This window comes from Plectropomus leopardus, chromosome 9 (assembly GCF_026936395.1).
Source record: "Plectropomus leopardus strain MGB_pleo_1.0 chromosome 9, ASM2693639v1, whole genome shotgun sequence".
NCBI classification, from domain to species: domain Eukaryota; kingdom Metazoa; phylum Chordata; class Actinopteri; order Perciformes; family Serranidae; genus Plectropomus; species Plectropomus leopardus.
This window is the reverse complement of record NC_142184.1, coordinates 15,009,690-15,027,279: the sequence shown is the minus strand read 5'-3', so window position 1 is coordinate 15,027,279 and position 17,590 is coordinate 15,009,690. Positions and strand designations below refer to the sequence as shown.

Sequence of the window (17,590 nt, the reverse complement as noted above, 5' to 3'; positions counted from 1 at the left end):
GGATTCCTTTAGCGTTCATTGTTCAGGAGGGTTTTAACAGGTGACAAATCATCTGCAGAGGTCTCTTCCTCTCCAAAACAAACAGACCCATTTATAAAAAAGTGTGTAGGATTCCTACTAAGAGTGAAGTGAAACAAAAGCTGAAACTGGTGTGTACCAAAATATATTCAGATTTATAAAACTTTGCATATGCCCGCAAGTCCGCAATTTCATTTTCTGAATCCCAAATCAACTTGGAAATGTCCGTAGGTGGATCCATCTCATATCCTGCCCTCTACACGCCCACTTTCAACCAAATGTTGTCATTGAAAAACACCTCATGAATGTTACTGAGCCAGCAGATCAATGGATCTTTATGGTGAATTACTGCAGAAGCGCCTTAGAGTAGAATAGAGTGTCACAGTTTGCAGTGTCTGATTCCAGTTTACAGCAATCAGACCAATTGTTTCCCAGCTTGCCAAAATGATTGCAACAGTTAGTGTTATCCCCAATGCTGGGAGGCCATTTCAAGATAGAAGTTTGATCAACTAACAAAATGTATTTGTTGAAGTTTTGGCTTGTTGAAGTTGTAGGCTATATGGTGAGGACTCATAGTGAGGATATGGATTAAATGATTGTGTGAGAGCTGTCACTGGCTTTATTTCCAGACTTTATCAATATACACAATCAATATGTGCAGTGGGGGGGTGGGGACATTACCATGGCTGATGTTCGATATTAGGGCAAAGTTCATGTGAGAGGCATCATTATATATAAAATGATTGCTCTCATATTAAATTTCCACAGTCTGTCTTAAATTCATCACCTCATCATCTGTGTAACCAGCTTTCCCTGACTCCAAAGTGTTCTTACCCATGGGCCAGAATTTCCCTACAGGTTCTCCCATCAAGTTTGTTTTTAGAGAACTTTTGCGTACGTCTCTTTAGGCCTCCTTTGGTGCGTATGTTTATAAATGAGATGCCTGATGATTTAAACTGATAAAAACACTTAATAAAGCAGTTTCACGTTACAAATCAGTACTTCTCCTATGCTGTTCGGCTCATCAGAGATGTGTCAGTAGCCTGCACCTGCTAAGATGTGCTCACCTTTTTTAACTTAACTTTTTTTAAATTAAGATCCAGACATTTGGGAGGTTTTTGCAGGTTTTTGAAGCTGAATTATCTGCAGAAGTCTCTTCCTCTCCAAAACAAATCAACCTGGGTATTACAACTAGTAAAAACACTGCATAAAGTAGTTTTACATTAAAAATCTGTGTTTTCTCTGAAACTGTTTGGCTCGTCACGGAGGAGCTGCTGCCGGCGGTGGCCAATGCAAAATGCAAATGGTCCTATCTAGAGCCAATGTTTGGTTTGTCCTTTTTTGGTATTGTGGAAACATGGCGGTGCAGCATGGCAATACCAACAGATGAGGACCCACTCCTTATGTAAATATAAATGGCTCATTCTAAGGGAAGAAAAACAAAACAATTCTTATTTTCATGTGAGTACATACTAAAGAAAACATACTTATAATATTGTATTCCTTTTCTGACAATATTTGCCCTCAATCCCTTACACTGGACCTTTAAAGCCTTTGCAAGTTAGTTTCCAGTTGAATGCATGTAACTGAATGTGTGCTCAGCAACATACAACATGGAACAACAAAGGGTTAAAACCCGATGAATAAACAATGGTTTCAATAATTAAAGCTTGGGGCACAGAAACAGGCACAAACTGGCACACTAACCAGCTCTGTAACACAGAGTTTCTTGGTAATTGTTTTGGTCCTTTTGTTGGCTGCATAGTTACACTCAGCCTTTGTCCTTTATGTCAGGAATGTTTCACTGCAAATCCTCTGCACTGATGGAGGCCTGACATAGTAAAGATGTTTGTCCTTTGCTCTCAATGAATGTGACTCAAAAAATTACACAAGTAAGTAGCTCATTATTCAGTTACTGGACTGTGAACCTATTTTTATTTCAAGTTCCAAATGAATTCATAATTAAATATCGGTACGTAGATTACTTTCAATATCAAAGTCAGCAAATACAGACTCTTAGTAGTTTAAGTACTAACTTTCAGTCCTGTTTTAAATTACAAATTAACTTACTACAATACTATTGTGTACAGGTACAGTATTGTGCTCCAACACAGATCTCATTACCTACTTCCCCACCTCAATGCACTTTCAAGATCAAAAGCTGTTTGAAGGTTCTCTTCGTACCTGATACATGAGACTCAGAAGATAACACTGTCTCTCAAGTTACGCGGCATTCATGTGCTCCTTGGACAGGCTGTTCTCATGCACTGTTTGTACATATACCCTCAAAAAGTTATGCACCAGAATTCATACATAACCTACGTAATCATGCATCAGTATTTTGTGTACAACCGCTGTAATGAGGACGGCTGCAATCACGTGACCAATGCATTGACGCAAGTAAAGAAGAAAGTTGCATAAAGAACAAAAGTCCACATCAAAAGGCAGGTTGGGTGGTGGATGGGTCGAACAGCACAACTTTTCCCTAGAGGAGTGGTGTTTTTGTCCTGTCTAAAGCCAAGTAAAATTTGTCTAAATTTAAGATGCAATGTCATCTATCTTTTTTCCCCTAAACCTAACCTATGTAACTTTAAGTTAGGTATGTAACGTTAAGTTAGGTTTATAACATTATAATGTCATTTGCAGGGTGCTAATTCATTAGATATCGTACAAACCTTTGTATGAGGATACTTTGCCTCAGATCAGGAGCTTTGATGGGGCCCAGGGTTAGGAAGTTATTATTAGGCTGGGTTAAAAGTTTATTTCAAGCTTTTCTGTCTAAAATGCAAAATGAAGATTCAAGAGCTACAATATTAACCCCCTGACATCAACGTCAGTCTTCTTGTGCTGCATTCAGATGACTTTCACAAGCATTTAACCTTAAAACCTGAGCAGATGTATAAAGGGAAAAATGTCCCCCAAAAATAATCTTTAAAAACATGACCAAAAGGCAACAAGTAAGAAATAGGTAAAACGTGAAATGAAAAAGTTATTTAAATGACTTTTTAAAAAGCAAGATGGGGAGAAAGAGAGAAAAAATATTAGAAAATTATAAACCACAAAATAGGGAAAATGTCCAGAAAACTTTTTTTTATGATTATTTTTTTTAGGTTTTTTTTTTCAGGTCATTTCCTTTATTTTGTTAATTTTTAGGCCATTTCTTGTTCAGTTGCTCATTACCTTCTTCCCATGTGTTTGAAAGAAATCAATCCAATTTGTTCAGGTTTCAAAGGGTTAAATCTGCTCTATATTTTGTCAACGGAAATCAGAAAATGTCAGGGGCTTTAATAATGCAGAATTCAAAGAATATTCATTTCTATTTATGTAGTTTTAAGTTCTCGCTCTCTCTTTTGCACCTCTTTGAAATGATTGCCAGAACCTCCCACACTTTCCACCATACTTATCAGATCAGGTTCCTGCCTACAGGCTGTTTCCAACCACAACACTTGAAACCATACTGTCATAATGTTGACTACGGTGCATATTTGTGCACCTGCTGATGACACAGTATCCTTTAGCTTGTTCGAGACATCGCCTGGAGGAGCACTTCCTCTCACATCTGCAGTGATCTCATCCTCACACACTAAATTAAGGCACCTACGACCCAGAGCACGGCCAAGGTCATGTTATTGAGACATTAAGCAGTTACACATTCAGTTTTGCTGCATGATCGTAAAACTAAGAAGAGGACCTGCATGAAATCTCTATTTTTTAAGTGGCTCAATTAAAACTGGAACAAGGTTTGGAACAAAGCTTCATTTATCTGGGTGCAGGAGGAGACTCATTATTATTAAATGAAAGAGAAACATAGGAGCGATCTGTCTCTTCTATAAAACTGTGGAGGGTATTACAGGAAGTCTTACATCCACGAGGCACTCCTTTTAAAGTCCTGTCTTAAGGTTCAAATGTTTAAGTGGTGTCATTGTGTGCTGTTGTTGTGTGCCATTACACTTAAAACAAAATCATCCCAGATCTGTGGGGACAGTTTTAAAAGCTGCAATATAATAAGATATAATAGTTTAATTGTCTGAAGTGACAAATCACACTAAAAATGCAACATTTACCGTGCTAAAGTAAACATGTTCACTGTGGTCTCACAGTGCACACAGTCATAGATACAGCGTTGAGGCGAGCAAGCTTTATTCAAGGACACTTCCATGACAGCTGAGAGGCAACAGTATTCATTATTAACTCTTACCTACATTTTACTGGCCATGCTGGGATTTGACCTCACTGTCTCTAACCACCAGGCCCCCTCTTCTCCTTAGAAACCAGATGATGTAAAGGGCGTAAGTAGATTACATCACCATACCATCCACACCAATGATGTACTCTATCTTTTCATATATTTGTTTCTATCAAGTACCATCTGTTGAGATTGTGACACAAACAGTTGTGATCGCTTCTGCCAGAGTCCTTAAAAATATGACATTAGTTCAATTACTTAAAGGATCAGGTTTTTTCAGGCGTGAAAGAGGAAGAGAGAGAGAATGACGGAGCAGTGGAGCGAGAGAGGAAGAGAGAGCGTGAGAGAGGGATGAAAACAAGAGGAAGACAGAGAGAGAGAGAGAGGGGCTGCAAGTTGACTTGGTTGGTAGTGTTTGCCTCTGCTGCCCCAGCTGTGAAGAGATGTACATACAGTGGAGAGACGAGATCATCATCTGCGCATTGCATCACCATGGACAAGAGAGAGATGCACCGAGGGGTGGAGCCTGTTCTACCGAACCCGGTGTGCCTGAGACACAGAGCTGACAACTGAAACAGCAGGAAGAGAAAAAGGGGAAGTGGTGTGAGGACACATGTCAGCCTTTAGTTTGTAAATGTTTTAATACTACTTTTTCTACATTAGAAATTCAGGGTTTTTTATCGGGATCAGGCCAAAAATTGCTGGTGTAGGATTCATGTAAGTCAGGCCTGATTTTTTTGTGTCCTGATCAGAGTTCTAGTTAGCAGTGAATGCACAGTTTCTTCTGTACAGTGATACAGTTGGCAGATGTCGCCACGTTTTGCTGCTGTGTCAGTGGACTTTCAAAATATGACGCATACATCCCGTAGTGGGTGCTGGATCCAAGATGTACTAATGTGAAAAGATAAAGATCCACACACCAGGAGGCCCCCATTGAAAGGTTTTTCTGCAAAAAAAAGTGATGTTTTGTTCCAATATGCTCTTCCTCAGACTCGTTAGTGGACATCTAAATATTACGCTCTTGCTATCCTTCCACATCTGCTGTTGACATTCTGGGATGCTGCAACCAACACAGGGACTTCCAGGACTCAACAAAAGCACATGGTTAGGATTAGGCTACCAAGGCATGTGGTAAAGGTTTAGGAAAAAGCCAAAACTGAGCTCCCTGGTAAAAGTATGAGATTGGTTGGATCCATCCACCACTTCTCTCGCCTGCCCTATACAGAACTTCAAGCTCCTTACAATGTTACCAGCAGCATTTCAACTTGACACCATCCAGCGGTGTATCATATGACCACAACAAGTTCAGTCTGGCTGTGTTATTAACTGACGCCACTCATCCGCGTATCATACTGACTGCACCAGGTGCCGTCTAGCATTACATCATATCACCACCAAAAGTGGCTTTTGGCATCAGAATCTTACGCCAAAATCGCTGACAAAGCAGCAGTATTTGACAATTTTGGATTAAGAATGGCCTGCTAGTTCGATAGAAAAAAAATATTCAACAAGAAATTGCTCACAACAAGGTCTGTGGATTATTTTGAGTAACCAGGTCATGATTTCTGGAGAGAGACATTGCTGTTGAGCTTTTCAAATGTATTTTTGGGCGCTTTGAGCACCAAAAGACAAGTGCCATCTAGTTAAATAATATGAGAAAGAAGGCAGACATCTCTAAAGCTGGTATCTCCAATACTCTGCAGCTCACACCAAAACAGTCCAGACTGATAAATAGCACTACAGGTAAAACAAAAAGGAAAAATATGTCTTTTTGATTTGGGGGTGAACTGTCCCTTTAAGAGACTGTCCTAGCAGAAAACTTCATCACACAAATGAAGTCACTGACAGCTAGAAAACACTGAACTCTGATTAATATCAGATGGTTTTCTTAGATAGTGATCTCAGCTTTGATAAAAACATTAAAACATACAACTAAAAGTGCCTTTAATCACATGGAACAGGCTCCCTGTGGATCTGAGGGAAGATCATCAGTGAGGTTTTTCTTTTTTTTAAAGCAGCTCAAAATGTGTCTGCTTTAACCTTGTATTTTTGTAAAACTGTCATTTAATTACTTATTTCATTTGATCTGAGTTTTTTGCTCATTCTTTCGTGTAATCTGTGAATTTTTAAACACATTATTTTTTTACTGGGTTTGTATGAACTGCATAAATGAAGGTTTATAAAAAAGCAGTTGTTGAAACTGCAAATTTGATTATATCACACTGATATCATGACATTTATACAAAATAAATGGAAATATGGTATTAATGGCAGCTCAACGGTGCCAACAAAACAGAACAACACTTATATAACATGGCAAACATAATCCTTGTTCTGTAAGCTATTTAATACTAAATCTCCTATTAGTATTCCAACTCTAGTCTGTTCTGCCCAATGTCTCCTTCACAGCCATTGTTCAAAATAATAAACTCTCTTCAAAGCAAAGCCATACATCCTCACAGAAAGATACAGGGAAATGTGCTTTCTAATAAACATCACCATTCTGCATCTAAATGCAAATCATAGCCACAGTGGTAAACTCTATATAGCAGTCCACAGTGCATGTGTCTGTGCATGCACTTAATTTGTGGGTCTCTTTCATTCTTTAATTTGGTACAGCGGACACTGACACACCTGTAGCTTCTGCAGATTTATCATGTGAATTTGAAAGGAAGTTATAGTTACGTTTGTACCAGGAATCTCTTTCATGTTTGATAAGTAAACATCAAAAAAGAAATGTCAAACCATTGCTTCTTGCCTGAGAGGGAATCAAAGACGATCACAGCTTTCAAGAAGATCAAGCTACTGCAGGAGTAACTTTAATGAAAGGCTACTCCTCCTACGACCTTCTCTGTGCTCCAGCATGTGGAAGCAGACAAAAGCAGAATATGCCTTCAATCACTATTTGTCAGGACAAAGTTAAGAAATCCAGTGCAAATAATGTGAAGTCGTGTGTGTTTTTGCATGGGAGGACTGGAGAGAAGAAGAGAGAGACGTTCCACGGCTGAGTAATTTTAGTTGTTGCCCTCGTGTCATCTCTCATTGTTTCAGTGCCATTTAGTATGAGAGGTATTTGTTAAACTTGAATGCTCCCAGACAAGCAGGGATGATATACATTGTGTTTGTCAAAGCAAATGGGGGGTCTATGCGCCATGATTTAAATCAGCGCAAGCAAGAAGGCTTTTGTGAACCTGACATCACTATCTAACTTCCAGCTAGACTTGGTTTTTTTTGTTTTTTTAAGTTCATGTTACAATGAGAACAAGAGCACTTCAGGCTTAACCAAACTAAATTAGAAATGATCAGAAAACAGATGCATATCTGCTGCGTGTGGTTCAGGTCCTAAAAATGGAATCAAAAGCATTAAATTACACCAATGTACCCTCACACCTTTACACTGTGGCAGCAATACACCATCTACTCACACGCACGCACACATGCATGCACGCACGCACTCACGCACACAAACCATAGCAGGTCAAGGGTGTAATTTTGATTTCAAAGGTCAGAGGGGGGCACAGTTGGAAAAGGCACAAATCCTCAGAAGGGCTTCAATTTTTCTGATCCCCCTACCCCTATAGAACAAAACGTATCCATGTTTTTTTACATGTGTAATTTTGATATTTCCTCTACATGAAATCAACCGTTGCAACAAAAATATTATACACAACAAATAGTGATGAGATTCATTGATATATTGACTGACACCACTGGTAAAAAGTGTAGAATAGAACCAGAGATGGTGGGGGTTCCTATTTAATAGGGTTGGGAGAAAAAAATTGCTTATATACAAATAATATTGCTTTATTTTTACATGGCAATTGCCAACATTTTTTATTTATTTATTTTTTTTATGGTAGGTTGATTTCTCAAGTAATACTAGTCCCGTGTGTGTCAGATCATATAAGATTAACATCATCCCAACTTCCATATCTTTTCTACATAAAGCATGAGTTTACTGTGTAAAAATGTGTTGGGGGGTGGGGATGGTGGCAGTACCACTCCCTAAAAAAATGCAAGGAACATGGTCCCTGTAACCTCCTCGAAAAGTACGCCCCAGTAGCAGGGAGGAAATCTGACTAATTTCTAAGAAATCCCACACTAGTTCAGCTCCCTCAGCTTGTCTTCCTGTGATTTAGTGCAGATCTCACTGTGTTTATTACAACCCTGCATTATATGTGGCAAGTGTATTGATGCAATCTCAATTCCCTCCCTCAGTTGATGGCTGTGTCATATCCAACAGAGCACCTTAGCTGTTTTAAAGCCACATCAACATGACTGATGGCTGACGGCGGCCTGACCCACACACCCCTAGTGGTGGCTGCATTTTTCTTTTCTATTTTTTCTTTTTAAGCAACAAAGCACCCTGTCTCTGCAAGATAGATTTGAAATCACACAGCACCTCCTACTGTTTGAAAAACAACATGTCACTCTGACACTGGAGCAGATGGACCACAGGGAGTTATTCAGTAAAGCTTTTATATGGTTAAGTGATTGATTTATAGGGCGCCGTTATGCAGAAACTCCCGTAGAGTTTCTTTAGTGTGGGTGAAATTAAACGATAATAGACCGTATTATTCATCTATAGCTTACTTCAAAGTTATGCTTCCCTGCAAAAAGATTTAAGAAGTTACACTGTAATGTGTCTTCCCTCAAGGTTGAGGTATAATATGGCTTTATTCACTTGGTGGCACAGCACTGAGTCGAGGTTGTGGTAATCATACTGCATAATTACATCCCTTTTATCTCAATAAGTGACCCCATAAGCACTTAAAAGGTCATAACTCTGAGTGTCCATTTGGGAAATACACAGCTATTAACAATGCTGAAAATATATTTTTAATTTACAATGCTTCTCTGTTCTCTTTTGACTCCTAGCTGAGACAAAATGCCACCATCAGACAGACAACAAAATGCAGCAGCTTACCGAGACAGTGCTTAAAAAATGTCAAGCGGTGATGAATAGAGGCCTTTTATTTAGAAGTATAAACACGAGTTTGCATCCATCCTCTTTGCCGTGAACGAGAGGCACCTGAGAAACAACTGAGATAATTTGTGAAATGGATGGAGATGTCATGCTCAAATTACTCAGACATTCCCTCCTTCACACAGGAAGCAGTGGGAGCTGTCTCGATGTCTTCCTCCAGTGTCTTTAAATTAATGAGCCGTTTTGTGAAAGTGAAAATTCATCACATTTTTTGCTTGGTGTGAAAAAGACTGATTCTTATCATTCTGTCCATCTGATGTTGTTTGTCTCACATGTCTCTACCCGTGCACAGTTACCTTCCAGTGCAGCTCTGTTAGACAAATCTGGGTGATATGAGCTGTGTGTCTCTGGCAGTTTGTTGTACTTGACTCTTGATTGTTGGTGATGTTGTTGTTGTGAAGCACTTTGTTGTAAAATGTCTCTCTTTAATTCTAATGTCTTTTTGTTGAGCTCTTATTTGTCTGACAGTTGCCACAGACACAAAGGAAAAGATAAATAAACAAACGTCGCTCAGAATGATAGCCACTTTACTTAGACTACCTAGATTTTATATTGCTACTGATGTATAATATACAATAATATCAGGAGAGAGTGGGGTCGCTTGGGACATTTTTGTATCAACATGAACTATTTCTCATAGAGCACTTGAACAGTAAAGAAAATAATTGGATCCCTGATCAGATACAGATGTCTGCAAACAATTAATCAGTTTTGGGTTTTTTAAATTTCTTTATTTGTCAATCTAAACAATCCACACAAAGCACTTGGCATTTGAAATACTTTTGCATATTACGCTTATTACTCACAGTTTGGGAATTCAGTGCCTTGCTCAATGCTCTATGGCATAGTAGCACCTCTCTTTAGCTGCCAGCCCACACACTGTACTAGGTCCGTACAGGGATTTGAATCGACAACCCTCCATTTCCTAGGCCAAGTCCCCATAGACTGAACTACTGAGCACAACACAAACATGAAAGGCACAATTTCGAAAAAAATGTACAGGGCGTGCTTTTTCCCAAAATACTGCCTCCCTGGGACTATTAGGACACCTTGTTCTGGCCTACAAAAAATATCATTTCAACTAAAATATTTGCAGTCTGCATTTGAATGCTTTTTGTCACAATGTTGCTTGTTCACACATTTCTTTAAGAAAAACAAAACATTTATAAAATTATTATATTTTCCTAAATTACTGAGATATTACTTTCAGTGGCACCTGTCAGCTCAGTGTGGATACAGGTATATGTAGGCTATTAAGTTTGTTTTGTTTTGCAGAACAAAATAAATAAATGAATATCTTGTGAGTTTACAAAAAGAGTGAAATAACTGAACTCATTCAATATAAGCTCAGAGGTTAAAATATAGCCTGATATGACATTCATGCAGTAAATATTCACTCAGTGATTTTACAGTGGGTCTCACTTACTTGGGAAGAGCCTTTGTCTACTTTTTGTTAATTTGTAACAACGTAGGAAAAACACAGTCCCAACTGCCCCTGGGGACTTGCCCTAATCGTCCTAAGGAGAGCAGACACACTTTAGATTCTTGTGCGAGCCAGCAACAAATATTAAGAAAGCTAACACCAGTACCAACTAATAGGCCTGAAAATCAGCTTCCCAACAGTGTTTTTGTATGTTGCATAAATAAAACCAGTACGCTGGAAGAAAAAACACAGGAGACAAAAATGTACTTACTGTATATGCTGTAGATTTAAAAGCTGTGAATAAAATATGAGGATTAGTCAGATGGTCTCCACTCTGAGGCTGAAACTGAAGATGGTGTCGCTGAGTATGAGCGTGGTGAATGGCATAGGCATTCTAACTTACAAAAAAGGCATTATCCCTGCCCACGATCCAGACCTGGTGCAGGATAAGATAGAAAAAATAATAATAATATCACAATGTGGTGCATAATGTACATATATTTTTAATATCTCGACACCTTTACATACGAGTTTGTTCATTGTAATGTAGCGTAAGGCCTATATTTGTTTATATTTGTAATTCTATCTTTTTACACACTTATCATACCCAGCATATCAGCCATAATTTACATTTTTTACAAATTTGTGTGAGATTGAATCAAAATGCACATATTTTTGTTTTATAATGAACATATTTTAATTTTTTTTAATATCTTTTTTTTTTACTTTTTAATTTCTACTTCTAGAAATCCCCTCCAGCCCCGGGGAACAATAAAGTATCTAATTCTGATTCAGAAAACAGAACTCTGAATATGCCTTCCTATTTTCAGAATCATGTGGGGAAACAACTGCAACATAAAGATAAATACACTAGATGGCGCAATGTGAGAATAAGTTAATGATCTCATACACAAACTTCAGAAAGAAAATACCTAAATTTTAAATTTGCACCCCGACTTTAACGAAGCCAATGACTTTTGACTCTTTGGCTCAAGATTTCTATTAGATCTACATGCTTTGTTGCCCCATAAAGTATGAGCCAGTTTCTCAGGGGTTTGTGGTATTTGACTTACAGTTAACTGGACTTCAAATGGGTATATAATAATGTATATTTGTTGAATTAAAAGCAGCTGTAAATGTGCACCCAGGCAGGTACTGTAGATTTTTCCATTATAACAATCACTATAATTGAGACAAGATATTGCCGCACATCTCCGAACAGCCTGATTGATTCAGCAGATGTAATTTCCCCGGTCATGCCATGATTTCACACCGCGCACAGCTTCAATGATCCTGAATGTGTCAATCTGCGGAGCGACGCACGGGGAGAAGACGCGCGCTGCGCTCCCAGCAGAGGTCCTGTGGGGACAGGATCACTGCACACCGGCCGAGGCGGGCACACAAACACAGCGGAGCGGCTGGCAGCTAAGCCACAGGGACTTTTTTTTTTACCCAGAGAGCACTCGGTTGTCTCCCAGAGCTGCCCTCGGTTAGCGGTGATCAGGGTGAGCGGGGTGGTCGCCGCCTGCATCTCTCAGTGTGTCTCTCCCCTCCTCAGCGCACAGGCGCCCTGCACTCTGTCTGCTGACACACCGGGAGGACAGTCCGCACTACACGTCCGCGTCATTGGACTCTATGTGGATACAAAGCCCGGAGACAACACAAATCCATGGGGATACTTTAGTGGGATCTGCAGCCTGCGACCTTTTACATGAAAACAGGTAAGTGGCTCGGATTATCACAGAAAAGGGCACATTTTTGGACAGCATGTTCCCGTTTCTCCAACTTGAAACAGCTCTTATTCTGTAGGTGACATTCTTGATCGCTGTGCACTGTCATTTAATGTCTTATACCTCGATTTACACCAAACAGAGGGGCGTGTATTTCTAATTTAGCCTCTTAATGAGAAATCACGGAACTAAAGCCAGAATCAGGCCCTTTAACTATTGAAATTCTAATTGCCTCTCTAAATCACAATATTTTACTAATATGAGTAGGAGCTGAAATCATGAATTGATTCACAGAAGCTGAATTAATGAAGCAATAAAGTGTCTGGGGTTGTTAAAGCCAGCATATGGCACAAAGTCGCCAGATGAGCAGAGGGGGGACACACAGTGAGACCCGGGAGACAATTGGTCTCTTGTTTGTTGACGGTTTTATGATAATGAAAGTGGACCCCATTGGCCATGCAGGCCAGTCCTGAAACACAAAGATCATTCTCAACAAGTCTGGTACTGTGGGCGCCTGCTTGGTGCTGAGGCAGCGAGTGTGTGTGACAGCACCATTATTCACCAGGATGCCTAATTGCATTAGTCTTACAGTGGGATAGAAAAACTGTCTTGATAAGCTGACCCAAATGAAAACCAAAACCTGGGGCAAATGCTGTTTGGCTGGACATGTTTTAGATTTTAGAGTCACATTTGGCAGTTTAATTGTACATAAACTCACTCTCACTCATTTACTCACTCATTTGTCCACAATGTCCAAAAAATGCTGTTTTGTTTGCCAGACATTCACTGTCAGTAGTCGTTTGAATGATTATTTTTATTCAGCACAAACAAGCTTGTCAACATCTTAATTAACAATTAAGCTGAAATACAAATTAGTGTTTGTTTTTTGTCATAACTGGAATGAAAATCTGTCCATTCGTTTCAGTTGTAACAACACATGTTTCGCAAATAATGGCCTAAATTTAACCACTTTATGAAATTCAGGAGACGGATCGCCTTCACTACAACAGAATCAATAAATACAAAAAGCAACTGATAGCAGACCAGCTGATTGATTCAGGACATCATGCTCCTTGCTGCCTGGAGACGCTCATGAATCTTGCATGTGTACACCGCTCAAACAAACAGTGGAGAGAAAATAGGACACAATTGGAGAATTGCACATCACTTATGGGTGTAACTGTGAGCTGTTTGCGGCAGAATTCATTTAGGTGTAATGCATTGTATGACTATTTTACTCGAGAAAGTAGGAGAACATGATTCAGATTTATTTTCTCAAGCGCATAACAGAGATCAATAAAGAATAGAATTTTCTTGTGTGTGTGTGTGAGTGTGTGTGTGTGTGTGTGTGTGTGTGTGTGTGTGTGTGTGTGTGTGTGGTGATGGGGGCGTCTGCTTGAGTGCATGCACACTATTTATTCCTGAACAGGGAATTGGACACACAATTTGGCTGCTGTGTGAGCCACACACATATCTTTCAGAGGAACTCCAGGGGGTACAAAGACAGACCATCATGTATTGCTGACTCTCCGTCCAAATGCAATTCCTTAATGCACTCTGAGAGTCAGAGATCTAATAAGAAGTGGAAGAGCATCTTCAATAATGAAACCCCACCTGCATCTCTGCTGCAGAGTGAGGGCTGGGGCCGAGAGGCTTCATAAATAACAGAAGCCAGACCTGACACGTGCTGCTCCAACGTCTGGGAACTGCCAATAATCCTTCTCATCTACTAAAATGCTGTTCTAGCGGACTGAAGGCGGGCGGGTGGGGGGGTGGAACAGGAACAATGCTTAGTTTTAGTTTGCAGTCATCAAGTAATTGCAGCCCTGTGCAGCAGATTTACTCTATTAAACAGTTCTGCAGAGAGAGATCATGGATATTCAATCACCTTTTACTGACGAGGAGAGGACAAAAGGAGCTTTTATGCATTAACAACACAGAGGAGCAAAGATGTTTCTACTGACAAAACATCTTACAACATGTTTCATTTGTTTGTTTACTTAAAGGTCCCATTTGTGGGATTTAGGGGGATATTTTGGCAGAAATGGAATATGATATATAAAAGTATGTTTTCTATAGTGTATACTCACTTGAAAGTAAGAATAGTGATTTTGTTACCTTAGAATGAGCTGCTTTTATCTACATAAGGAGCGGATGCTCGTCCACAGAGTTCACCATGTTGCACCATCCTGTTTCTACAGTAGCCTAGAACAGACAAACACTGGCTCTAAATAGGGCCATTCAGGTTTTCACTTTTTAGTGTCAGCCACTGTATTTACCAGCCCTTCAGCAAAAAAGCCTATAGTGTTTTTGTGTTTATATAGTGTTAGTTAGTGTATAGTGTTTTTTTTTTTTGTTTGTTTGTTTGTTTGTTTGTTTGTTTTTATATGTGAAACTGCTTTATCTACAGAGGTCTCTTCTTCTCCAAAACAAACAGACCTGATTATATAAACCTGTAAAAACACTGAATAAAACCAGTTTAACATAAAAAAAAAAAGTCTGTGTTTTACACACTCTTGTCACGGAGGGTGGGCTAGTGGTTTGTCCGTTCTGGGCTACTGTAGACACATGTCAGTGCAATGAGGCAATCGCCATGTAAAAGGACCCGCTTCCTATGTAAGTATAAATGGCTCATTCTAAGGTAACAAAAACAAAATGATTCTTACTTTCAGGTGATTATACACTAAAGAAAACATACTTATTATATGCCATTTCTGCCAATATATCCCCCTAAATCCTACACACTGGGCCTTTAAATCAGGTCAATATCATATTAGTCCCAAATAACTTCAGCTCTACATCCACACCACTTCAAAACCTGTAATAACTTGCAGTGCTTCTGGACTTTTTACGAGGCAAGTCAGTATCATCATCTTCATTCAGGCGTTAATATAGATGTTGTTGTCACAGGAGCGTTGTTGTGATACAAATTAATTTCCTCTGCAATATTTGAGACAAATCCCCTGTAGCAATTAACCTGCATTTGAGCAATTAACCTGTGCTTGTCGCTATCTAATAACCACAGACTCTTGAGGCTTAACACCCTCTCCTCCAGCTCTGTCGATTGCAATAGATTTCACTTCATTATCCTTAACCATGAAGTAAGCTGTTCTGCGCAAGAACAAAATCACATGAATACTTATTGCTTTGTGAAGCTTGCATGCAAAAAAACAGTGTACATTCTTTTGTTGTCTTGTTCTGCTTATGAAGAAAGCCTTTCTTCTGAGACAGAATGTGACCCTCGCCGCTGCTCTTAAGACTGACCCAGTGTCTGCCAGAGCCGCGGGCTGTCCCCGCTATGAAAAGATAGCTCTGTGTTGAGCTCCAGAGATTGACCCAGCAGGCCCCGTGACTCTCCTGTTGTGTCTCGCAAAAGAGTCTCATGAGCGTGATTTATTTAGTTCAGGAGTTGCCATCAAAGAGCCGTCTGTACTGTACAGAGACTGGAGGAATACGGATAGGTGTGTGCTAAGTATGCCAGTCCAGTGAGTAAGCGCTGTACATCAAGCGAATGAACTAAAAGACTGCCTTCGTGACAGTAATCTGCTTTGCTCTACAGTATACTATATGGAGGTTTTCTTTCAATTTGCCATCTGCATCAGTGTGTGTGTCTGTTTTTGTATTGCGACCAAGAAGGAGAGAAGCCTTTTATCCCCCTCTTCAGCTGCCGAGTGCCTGAAATATTTAACAGGGACTGCACTATTTTTGGGTTTGTGCTCGGTTTGTTGAGGAGCTTATGTAATATGTAGTTTCAGCTCAACGTGCACGGGTGCTGCTGTGTACCAAACAACACACCAGGCTAACTTAAGCATAGCAACGCTCTAAACAATATGACTTTGCAGAGCCGTACTGTACGGCACGATGAAGGATACTGTACGGTGGATCTGAGCAAGGACTCCTGCGCCATCTGTGCTTTGATTAATTTAATTGCTGCTTTAAATACAGTGTCTTGCACGTCAAAGGAAGCAGTCCACATCTTCTCAGGTTACTTGTTTCTGCGAGATATTGATCAACTCGTCTCTCTTCCCTCCGACTGTCCCCATTTCTCCCCCCTTTCTTTCTCAATTTGTCTCCCTTCTCTCTCTCTCTCTCTCCTCTTCTCCTCCCCTCTCCTCTCCTCTCTCCTCTGAGGTGTCAGATTCTCTGACTCATGCCCTGGTGTGGAGGATGGGAGGGAAGCAGGGATGAAAGAGAAGAGAGGAAAGTCATTTTGCAGATAGAGAGAGTGACCTTCATCCTGCAAGAGGGATGGGATAAAAGCTAGAGTTAATACCCTGCCAAAGTGTATTCTCCGCCATGCCAAAAAAACCATTCAGAATGATATATGGTCCTAATAGAAGCTCTCTAATAATAAGAAGCGTGCCATTGTAAGTCAAGGCAAGGCAAATGACCAGAAAATTCCAGTGTCAAGTCCAGAGGGATAAACATTCTGCAGAAGTCAAACTGTATAATCGAATGAAAACAGCACTGCAGCACGTGACGCACACAGCCAGTTAGAGATTTTCCTAAATTTAGTGCAAGAGATGTATAAAATGAAAAAGACATATCTGCAACCAAGAGAACTGCAACACATAGTAAATCGATTAATTGATCGGTAAAACATTTTTAGCAATTGTTTTGGCACATCTCTTTGGTTTTAGCTTCTTAATTATGATGATATTCTGATTTACTCTATCATATATGATAGCAATTTGTATTTGGTTTTTGAAGTGATTGTCAGCACCGTATCTACAGCTTGAGGCGAGACCTTTTTTTAAATGCATCAGAATAAAATCTAAAGCCAATTTTACAATAACAATAATGTCAGAAAAAAATAGAAAAGGGACATCATTTAAAGGAAGTTAGGGAAAATTTTGTCAAAATGTTTATTGCAACACTAAAACATGACTTTTTTATCATGTGGTGGAGGTAAGAAAGAACAAAACTAGGAAATACCTGGCTGATTCCCATTGTCACATTGTAAAAACTGTGTATAATATTCACCAAGTTTTGCATACATTGCCTTGTACAAGTTACAGCCAGGCCACAAAATCTTCAGAAAATAGCCAGTTAAATTAATAATAATAACAATAATGATAATAATAATAATAATAACAATAAAATATTAATAATAATAATAATAATAATAATAATAACAATAATAATAATAATAATAATAATAACAATAATAATAATAATAATAATAACAATAATAATAATAATAATAATAAAAATAATAGTTAAATTTGCACTTGTCCATGTTGTCA

General features: G+C 39.2%; 1 protein-coding gene across 1 annotated transcript in view; it reads left to right on the top strand.

Annotated features, from left to right (window-relative positions):
* The first annotated feature begins 11,913 nt into the window (after positions 1-11,913).
* LOC121946798 (poly(rC)-binding protein 4-like) overlaps positions 11,914-17,590 on the top strand; it is a 50,229-nt gene continuing 44,552 nt past the window's right edge. The window contains exon 1 of the mRNA XM_042491553.2: positions 11,914-12,335. The gene's annotated coding sequence lies outside the window, so the exon portion shown is untranslated. The remainder of the gene's footprint in view (positions 12,336-17,590) is intronic.